The sequence below is a fragment of the Ahaetulla prasina genome, chromosome 6 (genome assembly GCF_028640845.1).
Source record: "Ahaetulla prasina isolate Xishuangbanna chromosome 6, ASM2864084v1, whole genome shotgun sequence".
NCBI classification, from domain to species: Eukaryota; Metazoa; Chordata; class Lepidosauria; order Squamata; family Colubridae; genus Ahaetulla; species Ahaetulla prasina.
The window spans coordinates 20,064,840-20,075,502 of record NC_080544.1 but is presented as its reverse complement, the minus strand read 5'-3'; positions in this window follow the sequence as shown (position 1 = coordinate 20,075,502).

The following is a 10,663-nucleotide window of genomic DNA, read 5'->3' as shown; positions in this document are numbered from 1 at the left end:
TCTCCTGCCCCGCCGGCGCGGGCCCTTCGGCCGGCTCGCCGCTGACCCAGGCGTCGGGGACCGCCCTGTCCCCTTCAGGGCCTCTTCGACAGCCCTTCCCGGCAGAGGCGCCGCCGCGGCCGCCTTCCGCCGGCTCCGCCGCGGCCGCGCGGCTCGGCTCAGCCGGAGCCTGGCGTTGACGCTTGAGAGCGGGCTCGGGGCTCTCGGCGTCAGCGGCCGCCGCCGCCGCCGCCGCCGTTGTTGTTGTTGTTGTTGTTGCCGCGGCGGCCGCCCCGGGAATGGAGGAGTGGCATCTCCTCGTCGGCCATCTTGGAGCAGGAGCAACTGCTCCTCCCCTCCTCCTGTTTCGCCCTCCTCCCCTCCTCCCGCCGCCGTCGTCAGCCGCTCAGTGGCGCCGCGGACAGAAGCTGCCCCCACCTCAGAGAGCGAGAGAGATTTAAACGCAGCACGTGACCTCGGCCGACGCCCACGCGGCCAGGAGCCCTGCGTAGCACCGCAACAACAACAAACGGGTCACATGACCAAGCGAGGTTTGAAATATATTAAAAAAAAAAGCAAAGGGAAGAAGAGGCTTTGGCTGCAGAGGCGGCGGTCACGTGACGCCGCCCGCTCTTCGATCCTTTGGGCCGAGTCCCTTCCTCTCCCCCCCCTCCTTTTTTTTTAATGTTCGGCGCTGCGCTGTTGTGTTGCCTCGTGCTTGGTTCTCTCCCGCCCCCCATCGTAGCTGAATTGAATCCCGTCATTCTTTTTTTTTTTTCCTCTCGAAAGCCTTCCTAGGTGGGCCGCCTTTCCTTGGTTCGGGTCCACCCAAGGGGGCTGTTCAAGGGTAGGGGGGGAGAAGGACATGAGGTAAACCAAGCATCGTGTTTTTTTTTTTAAAAAGAGTACATTTTACACGCCCTTGGGAGTTAGCCCCACACGATGATTCGTTGCGTTTGGAGGAGATTTTAGGACTGAGGGAATCTGAAATGCCATAGAGCAGGGGTCTCCAACCTTGGCCGCTTTAAGAATTGTGGACTTCAACTCCCAGAATTCCTCAGCCAGCGAAGCTGAGGCGGAGAGGGCGCAGCGAATCCGGGGAGTTGAAGTCCACAAGTCTTAAAGTGTCCACGGTTGAAGACCCCTGCCATAGAGGCATAACACCTCGCTATAGAATAGAATAGAATAGAATAGAATAGAATAGAATAGAATAGAACAGGGGTGTCCAAACTTGGTCCCTTTAAGACTTTTGGACTTCAACTCCCAGAGTCCCTCAGCCAGCAAAGCTGGCTGAGGAACTCTGGGAGTTGAAGTCCAAAAGTCTTAAAGGGACCAAGTTTGGACACCCCTGGAATAGAATCTTTATTGAGAATGGAATGGAATGGAATCTTTACTGAGAATTAGAATAGAATAGAATAGAATAGAATAGAATAGAATAGAATAGAATAGAATAGAATAGAATAGAATAGAATAGAATAGAATCTTTATTGAGAAGAGAAGAGAATTCTTTATTGGCCAAGTATGATTGGACACACAAGGAATTTGTCTTTGGTGTACATGCTATCAGTGTACATAAGGAGAATAAAATACATTTATCAAGAATACAATAAAAAGTTACTAATAAGCTATTATATATATTATTATACATATTATTATCTAGGAACTCAATAGTCTTCCTTTTATAAACTTCCTTGGACAGCGACCCAGACGATGAAAACGTAACTCTGCAACCAATTCCCCATGTTTGCCCTCTTTGTGATTCTGGAGAGGAAAGCTGAATAAGATAGTAAACACAGTTGAGGTTTCACTTAGTGACCACTTTGCTTAAGGACTGAGGGTGCCATGCCATCCCGACCAGGAACAGGGAGCTGCAGCAGTGGGATGAAAGCCACATGTGCAATATCGGGTTTTCAATTTCAGTTATATAGAATATAAAGGAAGTGTGTTTAGTGTTTTTATTTTTATAGTTATAATGTACACTGAAGAAGGCATTTAATTCTGCTGTACCATGTGCTGGTTGCTGAAAGAAGAGTACCTATAAACAAGTCATGCTGGGCTCAGGAATCCTGGGAGTTGAAATCCACAGGTGGTAAAAGGGGCCGCAGTTGCCCACCCTTGCCCTAAAGATTAAATAGAATAGAGAAAGTCAAAGAAAGAACTGGCTGGAAGGTGGGAAGACACATCAGTTCCCACAATGGAATAAGAATGGATGGTGAAAGTAGTGGAGATGGTAAAATTGACTGTTTTAATTAAAGACAAGATCTATCCACTTTTGTTTTCACCTGGAAACTGCTTCTAGATTTAGCTCAAAAATGGGGGTGGGTGAGTGAGTTAAATTTTGATTTTAAGTTTTATTGACTAGATCAACTTTGTTATTATAGAAATGTTTCAGTCATTTAGAATTAGAAATTACAATTACAATTACAATTAGAAACAAACTCAGCATCTTAGCCACTGGGCTGCCGCATCCCTTTAACTAAACCACAGCAAGAGAGGGTTCTGTGTCCTGTCTTATTTATTTTTTATTTTAATTTATTAGATTTTTATCCTGTCTTTATTATTTTATAAGTAACTCAAGGCAGTAAACATACCTAATTCTCCTTCCTTCCTTCCTTCTATCTATCCAAGAAAATGTTGGATAACCATCTGTTTGAGATGGTGTAGGGTTTCCTGCCTGGGCAGGGGGTTGGACTAGAAGGCCTCCAAGGTCCCTTCCAACTCTGTTGTTGTTGTTATTGTAATGTATCTTTAAAAGTTTTGGCGGGAAAATAGCACGTTGCTGATTGGTTGAAGCCTCCGGCTAAACTGTATATAAAGAGAGGTTTTTCCCAGCACTGGCTGCTGGGTTCACCATATAGTAAAGAGCTGTTGTCACTATCCTGGTCTCCTGCCTCGTTATTGCCCGAATCCAACACTGGCGTCGAAGGTGGGATCTCGAGGCTAAGAGCGCCAGGAAAGAGCTGAACTCACCAGGAAGACGCGAACCCAGCAAACAAGGGGCGGAAAGCAGCGATGTCCGGCTACACACCGCCAGCGCCATTCGACCCAGCTAAGGAAAATGGGGTCATACATGGCTCGTTTCGAGTGTTTCCTCGAGGCGAACGAACTTCAAGGAGTTTCAGACAACAGGAAACGAGCGTATTTCCTGAGCCACTGCGGTCCAGAAGTTTTCGACACCGCAGAATCCCTGGCTGAGCCAACGCCGGTACAGTCGGTACCGTGGCAAACTCTGCAGACTTTATTGAAAGCCCATTATGCACCAACGCCGTCCAAGTATGTGCAACGGTTCGAATTCGGGGAGCGCAGACAGCAAGAGGGCGAGTCCATCAGCGCATACATGGCCGCCCTGAGGAAAGCCTCAAAACATTGCGAGTACCGAGACTTGGATGAGGCATTGCTGGAGCAACTCAGCTCAACGGTCAGGGACATCCGTTTGCGGAGGCGGCTGCTGTCTAAAAGCAACCTAACGCTGGCAAACGCCTTGGACGAAGCCAGGGCTCACGAGATGTCTACCCAAGCGGCGGAAACCCTACAAAAGCAGGTCGCACCAACGGCTGGTGCGAAATCAACCCCAGTCCACAATGAAGAGGTCCAGGCCGAATCGGACGGTGAGGAGGAGGAAGGAGTCTTCCACACCGGGAGGCCGGAGAAAGAAGACCGGGTGACTGCGCGAGTTGCGGAGGGCAACACCAACGACAACAATGCAAATTTAAGGATGCAACTTGTCGGCGGTGCGAAAGGAAGGGCACCTAGCACAGGTCTGTCGAGCACCCCAACCTTCCCGCCAAAAATTCAAACCGACCAATCAGAGCGCTGAACGCAAGCGGCCCGCGAGTGGTCAGTTTAAAAAGGCGCGGTTGAATCAGACTGTCGTGAGAGTGGGTCACGCATCAACACGCCTAGAGAAAAAATCTTTACAAAGGCAAAGATTGAGGGGTGCCGTGCCGATTGAGGTGGACACGGCTCATCGATCACGATCATGTCCTGGGACACTCGTGAGAGCCTTACCCGCCATCGCAAAGCGCAAGTTGCAACCACAGAAATTAAAGGTACAAGACTACCAAGGGAATCGCATCCCTGTTCGAGGGGTAACGTCCGTCCACGTCGAGTATGGACAATACAAGAAAACTCTGCCCATCACCATAGTCGATGGGACCCTGCCAAGCTTGTTGGGACTGGACTGGTTCCGAGCATTGGGCATGGGAGTGACTGGAATCTTCAGAAACGAAGTCAACCTCAAAGACGCACTCGTGAAAGAATTTGGGGACGTTTTCAGAGACTGCCTGGGCAAGTACACGGGGACCCCTATCTCTTTTAACTTAGACCCCCAAGTTGCCCCTATCCGTCTAAAGGCTAGGAGGGTCCCGTTCGCCCTAAAGCCCAGGATTGACCGGGAACTGGACAAGCTAGTAAACCAGGGAATTCTAGTGCCAGTTGACCATGCTAAGTGGGAGACCCCTATAGTCACCCCAGTCAAACCGGACGGGTCGGTCCGGATTTGCGCTGACTACAAGGCAACGCTTAACAAAGCGTTGCAAAAGAGTGCTTACCCTGTCCCGGTGGTACAGCACTTACTGCACTCAATGGGGCAAGGGCAAGTTTTTGCCAAGCTAGACTTGGCCCAAGCCTATCAACAGCTGCCCGTAGATAGCAGCACAGCCGAAGCGCAGACAATTGTGACTCACAGAGGGGCTTTTAAGTGTACCCGGTTACAGTTTGGGGTTAGTGTGGCTCCAGGGTTATTTCAGAACCTAATGGAGCGGCTATTGCAGGGCCTACCAGGGGTGGTACCATACTTTGACGATGTACTGGTATCCGCTGAGAATCTAGAGGAATTAGGGGTAAGGCTGCGAAAAGTTTTGGGCATTTTCCGGTCTGCCGGTCTCACAGTTAAACTGAACAAATGCCAGATCGGGGTTGAGTCTGTGGAATTCCTGGGCTACGGATAGACAGGAAGGATTCACCCCACTGAGAGCAAGGTACGGGCCATCAGGAAGGCCCCGGTCCCAAAGAACAAAACGGAGTTACAGGCATTCTTAGGTCTGGTCAACTTCTACGCGGTATTCTTAAGGAATAAGGCAACAGTAGCCGAGCCGCTGCATAAATTACTAGCAAAGACGGCTGCATGGTCTTGGAGAAAGGCGGAAGCTAGGGCATTCAAGGGTAAAGAATCTCCTATCGAGTGATAGCCTCCTTATCCAATACAATGGCACGCTGCCATTAGTGTTAAGCTGCGATGCATCTCCCTATGGGGTGGGGCTGTGCTCAGCCACAGGTTACCAAATGGCACAGAAGCCCCTATTGCATACTACTCCCGAACCATGTCATCAACTGAAAGGAATTATAGCCAGCTTGATAAGGAAGCCTTGGCTATAGTCTCCGAGTAAAGAAATTCCATGAATATGTATTTGGTCGTGATTTTGAAATCATCACGGACCATAGACCTTGCTAGGTCTGTTGGCAGGCGACCGCCCAACGCCCGTGGCACTTTCGCCCAGACTGACCCGATGGACTATCTTCCTGGCAGCATATTCTTACAAATTACTACACCGGCCAGGAAGGAATTAGGCATGCAGGCGCCCTGAGCAGATGCCCGTTACCAGAGACTATCAAGACCCCACTCCGGGATACCAGTTCTGCTAATTGACTCTTTGGACTCTGGCCCAGTCACATCCAAAGAGGTGGCTCGGGCTTCGTAAGGACATTACAATAAGGACTGTAATTGGTTGGGTACAAAGAGGTTGGCCCGCTGCGCGGGCGAGCGTTTTAAAGAGTTTGTAAAAAAACGTGGGGAACTCTCAGCTCAAGGGGGGTGCCTGCTATGGGGGGATCGAGTGGTGATCCCGGAGAAATTGAGGAAAAAGGTATTGGATCTCCTTCACGAAGGCCACCCAGGGATCGTGAGAATGAAGGGTCTAGCGAGAAGCTATGTGTGGTGGCCCTTAATGGACTCGGAAATTGCTGAAAGGGTAGGGAAATGCCAGGCCTGCCAGGAGTCCAGACCGCTACCCCCAACGGCCCCGATTCGGGAATGGGAGAGACCCCAGGGTCCCTGGTCTAGGATCCATATCGATTTTGCCGGCCCCTTCCACGGCCAAACCTTTCTGGTAGTAGTCGATGCCTACTCCAAATGGCTGGAAATCATTCTCATGAGATCCATGACAGCCGAGGCCGTGATTTCAGTCCTACGGCACCTATTCGTAACGCACGGGCTGCCCGACACGTTAGTCTCTGATAATGGCCCGCAATTCACGGCAACCCAGTTTGAAGGATATTTGGCAGAAGAGGGCATCCGGCATGTCCTCTCGGCGCCTTTCCACCCTGCGACGAATGGCCTTGCAGAACGTTCCGTTCGGAGCGCAAAAGAAGCATTGTCCAGAATCAGGCCAGGCGACTGGCAAACAAAAATCGATACCTTCCTGGCCGTCCAACACAGAACCCCCTGTGTCACAACTGGCAGAAGCCCGGCAGAGCTATTAATGGGTCGGAAGCTCAGGTGCCCACTAGACCGTTTAAACCCAAACTACACACCAGACGGTTACAAAGGGGTACAGGGTAAAACAAGAGGGATGGCAGTAGGCGACCTAGTGTGGGCACACAACTACAGCGAGGGTCCGACCTGGGTAACAGGAAAAATCCTAGAGATAACAGGACCAAAATCATATCTAGTAGAGATAGAGGATGGCCGGGTATGGAAGCGCCACATAGACCAGATAAGGAAACGCATAACCGGTAAATCAGAAACAGGCCCTGACTACCCAACGAATGAATCCACAACTGACTCAAACCCGTGGCAAACGCGAGACTTATCTGAGTTCCAGAAGGTCCAGCGACACCAACCGGCCCATCCTGAAGACAGCGGGGACGACTCTACAAATAATCCAGGGCCGGATGGCCTAGAGGAGGAGCTGAGAGGAACAAACAGTCCCTCCGGTCAGCTCGACTCACTCCCAGAAAGTGAATTGCGCAGGTCCGAAAGAGTCAGGAGACGCCCAGTCTACCTGCGTGATTACGTAGAAAAATAAGATGCTAATTTTATGCAAATATTGGTAAAGTGTTTTCTGGGAGGGAAGGAGTGTAATGTATCTTTAAAAGTTTTGGCGGGAAAATAGCACGTTGCTGATTGGTTGAAGCCTCCGGCTAAACTGTATATAAAGAGAGGTTTTTCCCAGCACTGGCTGCTGGGTTCACCATATAGTAAAGAGCTATTGTCACTATCCTGGTCTCCTGCCTCGTTATTGCCCGAATCCAACAGTTATTATTATTTTCCCCACTACAACCCTGTGAGGTGGATTCAGCTGAGAGAGAGTGACTGCTCCAAAGTCACCCATCCAATTTCCCTGTCTAAAGCAGGACAAGAACTCGGAGTCTCCTGATTTCTAGGCCAGAACCTTAACCACTAAACCAAACTGGCTCTCCAGTTTTCAATGCAAATATTTACATTTCTACTCTGCTTCCATCCGTATACAACTACATAGCTACTGTGGTTACACACTGCACTACCTCAGCGAGACAGTTGAACTGGTTCCATTATGTTGGGACAGAAGTAAATTGCATTCTGTTACACCCAGCAAAGCTTTAGTTTCTTATTCTAATTTAAAAATAAGAAAATATTGTTTACAGATACTAACTACATATGTCTGTTCTGACTCTGACTTCTATTAAATTAGTCTGCTTGGTATTACTTAGTTTGCGAATACTGCCCTGTGAACATAAATTTTAAACACGGGTGATCTCTCTCTTTTTGTCACAAACATGGTGCAAAACATGTTGTCCATTTCTAAGTGGAACTGCAAATACTAGATTTCATCATCACTCACGTAATACTAGTACCCTAAAGTTGTAAAAACCGCTGGGTAAACAGAGTTGTAAGTAATTATTCGTAACTATACGAACAATCGATAGGATAAATACTCATTGTAGGTGTTTTCCTATGCTTCTGTTACAGTGAAATCCATTATATAAACAGTAATAATGTTTCACACTCAGAGATAACAGCAGAATTTTATATAATTTTGCAAAAAAAATCACTGTTTTCTTAACGTATAGTTCAGTTTAGAATCTGAGACCAGCAATAGAATAAACTTGGGGTTTTTTTTCAGTTTAGTGGAGGGGAAATTAACATTCTGTTATCATACATATGCATACATTAATTCAAAAGATTTTAAAGATTAAAATATAATTGAAACCAGAGATTTTTGGCATCAATGGTTAAGCAGCTAGACAAAAATCAAGGAACTTTCTTTTTATAAATGATAACTTCAGTGATGCTAGTATAGTCTGTAAAGCAGAAAGGTTCAGCAATACCCACAATGGTGATGGAATTTGCGAAGATGACTAAATTATTATTTTTTTTGGCTTGGAAAAAAAGCAATATCTATATTTATGATTGACTGGGGCCCCTTATAGACTTTTTACATACTGTAAAATGGAAAAAATGCACTTATGATTTGTGGTTAAAACCTGGATAATAGAAAAGAGTGACTTTTATTTTGTAATCATAGAGTAAGAGATAAGTTTATAATTGTACTTAACATTTACTGCAAAGAAAATCAACAGCTTTTATTTCTTTTCCTTCTTTTTTTCTGCACTTCTGCCTTTTGTCTTTTTCTTTTCTTGCTTCTGCTTTTTCTTGTTTTTAGTTTGTTAGTTTTTTATGTTCGTTGCAAAACTTTCAATAAAAATTTGTTTTAAAATAATTAGATGAGGGATGGCACACCTTTGCAATGGTCATTTCTTGAGCAAGAAGGATTTCTGCTCCATTTTATCATGTTTATGTGGTTAGGTTCTGCATGGTCTCCTTTTACAGGTAGTCCTCAAATTACAACCATTTGTTTAGTGACCAAAGTTACAATAGCACTGAAAAAAGGTAACTTGTGACTGTTTTATTACACTTACAATCGTTGCAGCATTCCCAGAGCACATGATCAAAGTTCGAGTGCTTGGCATCTGGCAGATATTTATAACAATTGCACTGTTTCAGGACCATGTAATTACCATTTGTCACCTTTCCAGCTGGCTTCCAACAAACAAAGTCAATGGGGGAAGCTGGATTCACTTAATGGCATGTGATTCACTTAACAACTGTGGCAAAAAAGTTTGTAAAATGGAGCAAAACTCACTTAATGACTGTATTGCTTAGCAATGGAATTTTGGACTCAATTGCGGTCATAAGTCGGGGACTACCTGTATTTCCCATACAACTGAACACTGAGATCATTCAAATAGTACAATAAAATGTCATCAGCATCATGATGAGATGAAGTTCTTTCTTTGAGTTATGAAGTTATGAAGACATTTATTTAATTTGTATCCTGTCTTTATTATTATTAATACAAAAAATAACTCAAGGCAGTGAACATATTCCACACATCTTCCTCCTCCTAATTTCCCAACAACTTAACCATTAGAGCAATTTAACTGACTTATATGTCCTTGGTCCTTGGTGAAATGCTTCCGGTTCGGACCGGATCAGCCGATCTGGTAGCGATGGCAGCGGGTGGTTCGGAGAACCCGTAGCAAAAATCCCTCCCACTCACCCCCCGCCCATGCCCACCCAATCGCCTTGTTGCCCACTTACCCACTTGATGCTTCTTTCCAGCTCGCTTGCTTTTCCCGCCCGAATGGTAGGAATAGGTTGTAAAAAATGCTTTTAAAAGGTAAAAAAAAGGCTCTGACGATTACAGCTGAGCCACACAATCGTCAGAGCCTTTTTTTTACTTTTAAAAGCATTTTTTTACAACCTATTCAGCCGAATAGGTTGTAAAAAATGCTTTTAAAAGTAAAAAAAAAATAATGTGCCACAGCTGATCACACACACACCCATGCTGTTCTACTTACCCCATGCCTCCTTTTGGTGTGCACTGCACGCGCACCTCGCATTTGGCATGCACCACACATGCGCAGCCAGTGAACCGGTAGTAAACCATTTCAGATTTCACCACTGTCCTTGGTGCATTAAATGCTTTTTCACATCTGTGCTAGCTATGGCCCATCTTAGAAAGAGAGCATTGCTATAGCAGTTTGATGACTTCTTGATTAAATTAGCTCGATCCACAAGATAGTACAACAAGATTAGGGACTAGATTACATGATCATCTCTTGAGTTCCCACAGTAGAAAGTGCTGATATTAACTGGTCAAGCACTTTTGTTTACAAAGGAGATCATACAAAGCACCTGTGACCATAGTTTTTGGAGGAACGCCACTTTCTACAAGCTCATCTTCATCAGGTGGCCTCTCGTGTACCTGGAAGCACACCTTTATGGTAGTAGCCCAGTAGTGGGTTTCACTTACCTTTCCTACTGGTTTGCTCATCTGCTCACCACTTCTGCACATGCGCATGCGCAGAGCGTATTTGATGAGGTCTGGGCGGGTGGGTTGAGCCTCCTGCCACCACTGCTACTGGTTCACCCGAATCGGGGTGAACCAGTAGCAACCCACAACTGTAGTAGCCCCTCCCTTTGCTATGCATCCCCAAGAGCTCCTTAAAAACTAATCGATCTCCTAATTCCTAACTAATAATTATTAGACTAATCATCATCATCATCTAATAAGTATAATAATTATTAGAATAATTATTATAATTATTAGATTATTGGAAATTCCTTCTATCCAGGACATAGCATATGCAATGCTGGACCAGGGTCCACAGTATTGTCTGGGATATATTGTCTTCATATCTG